The sequence below is a fragment of the Myotis lucifugus genome, unplaced genomic scaffold (genome assembly GCF_000147115.1).
Source record: "Myotis lucifugus unplaced genomic scaffold, Myoluc2.0 scaffold_71, whole genome shotgun sequence".
NCBI classification, from domain to species: domain Eukaryota; kingdom Metazoa; phylum Chordata; class Mammalia; order Chiroptera; family Vespertilionidae; genus Myotis; species Myotis lucifugus.
The window spans coordinates 2,088,911-2,091,027 of record NW_005871119.1 but is presented as its reverse complement, the minus strand read 5'-3'; the positions used below and the strand labels follow the sequence as shown (position 1 = coordinate 2,091,027).

Here is a 2,117-nt window from a genome sequence, read left to right as displayed (position 1 = left end):
GGCATGATGGTCAATTTGCATATTACCTCTTTATTTTATAGGATTAGTTCACTTAATGGTTTACCCTAAGTCATTTATACTTTTTTCACTTTTTTATTGTTTTTCTTATTCTTCTGACTGAACAATTTCAAATGACCTATCTTCAAGTTCACTGATTATTTTGCTTTATCAAATGTCCTGGTAAAGCTCTATGTTGGATTTTTCAGTTAATTTATGGTATTCTTTTTTTTTTTCAAATTAAGTGAGGCTTTTATTGTTGTTTTTCTTTCTTTCTTTTCTTTTTTAATTAAGGGTCCCTTACTGATCCTGCTTCCATGAGTGGCCGAGACCGGGTGGAAAAGGGGAGGGGAACCCGGCAGCATGGGGAGGGGCTATCTCCACAACATTCCATTTGTACACTGAACTAAACAGACAAGCACAGAGTCACTATTGCAGTTAGAAGTTGGCAGCATGGGAAAAGTGGGGAGGAATAGGTTGCAAGTATGGGTGTCATTAAAAAAAAATACAGGCCCTCTCAAAAACTGGGGTGCCTGGGGTAGGGAAGACTTGGTTTGTTTCAACCCAAGAGGAATCAGAAGATCAAAAGCAGTTTGGGAAGGCCAGAACTGTCAGGGGTGGAGGGAGAAGGAAGCTCCAGGGGGAGAGGGACTGTTTGGCAACTGGGTGAAGGGATTGCCCTCCCCCTGCTGGGATCCCTCCAGCCGCTCCGGTCTGGCAGAAGGGGGCGGCCTGCAACCCCTCACAAGGCAGGTCTATGGCTGCCAGATGCTCCAGGCAGGGGGCTCAAGGGGGCTCACAAAGGCTTGCTCTCCAGGGAGATGACAGCACTGCCCCAGCTTCTCTGCCAGAGTGCAGTGGTCCTTGACCTCCTCGTAGCAGTTTGCTTGTAATTCATGCTTGATCCCCGTAAGCTTATTCTCTATGGCATCCTTGGAGCTGGCATAGATCATTTTGCTCTTAAGAGGCGCAGACTTGCCCTAACCGGTTTGGCTCAGTGGATAGAGCGTCGGCCTGCGGACTGAAGGGTCCCGGGTTCGATTCTGGTCAAGGGCATGTACCTTGGTTGCAGGCACATCCCCAGTAGGGAGTGTGCAGGAGGCAGCTGGTCGATGTTTCTCTCTCATCGATGTTTCTAACTCTCTATCCCTCTCCCTTCCTCTCTGTAAAAAATCAATAAAATATATATACAAAAAAAAAAAAAAAAGAGACGCAGACTCAGGGCCCAGAAGATAAACACCAGGTTCTCCTTCTTGCTCTCCTTGGTCTCATAGGTTGCATCATACAGGGCGTAGCAGCAGTCTTTGGCAGCATCTTGACGAAGATGGGTAGGGGTTATCTACTGTCTGGCCCACATCACCTACCAGGATCTCCTTGCCCTCTTCCAGAATGATGTTCTTGTCTTCACTCAGGCAGAAGAGCACCACCTTCTTGCGCTTCTTCACCTCCTCTGGTGTCGAGGACTTACGTGCCTTCATGTCATTGAACACTTTGATGACTCCATCAGAGACAGCCACACCAGAGGCCATGTTTCTGGAAGCTAAAGGAGACAGCAAGAAGAGCCTGGAAAGACGAGCGCCGCTGCAGCTGCTGCCGGGATCCGACTCAATTAATGGTATTCTTCAGATTTATAATTTCTGTTTGGTTCTTTTGTATGAATTGGATCTTTTTGTTGATATTGTCATTTCTTATATTCTTACCCCCACTTTTATTTAGTTGTCTGTGTTGTCCTGTAGCTCACCGAGCTTCTTTATTATTTTGAATTCTTTGTTTTATACTTCATAGATCTCTATTTTTTTTCTGTTGGTTACTGGAGATTATTTTTCATTTGTTAATGTTATATTTCCCTGATTCTGTGTGTTTCTTGTAGCTTTGTGTTTGTGTGTGTATATTTGAACAAGCAGCTACCTCTATCAGTTTTAAGAACTGACTTCAGCAATGAAAGACTTTAACCAATCAGCCTGACTAAAGATTCTGGAAGTCTCTCAAACCTTTCCATGGGGTGTGCACTTTCCACTCCTCTCCCTCCTTCCTGGGAGAGAAGTCTCAGGCTTTGTTTCTTCTTCCAAACCTGCTGAGCTATGCTGGGTACTGTCCTCTTTCCCATAGGACAATGCACT

The 2,117-nt window shown here is 45.1% G+C and overlaps 1 pseudogene; it reads right to left on the bottom strand.

Annotated features, from left to right (window-relative positions):
* Positions 1-793: 793 nt before the first annotated feature.
* LOC102423082 lies at positions 794-1,600 on the bottom strand (annotated as a pseudogene).
* Between the last annotated feature and the right edge of the window lie 517 nt (positions 1,601-2,117).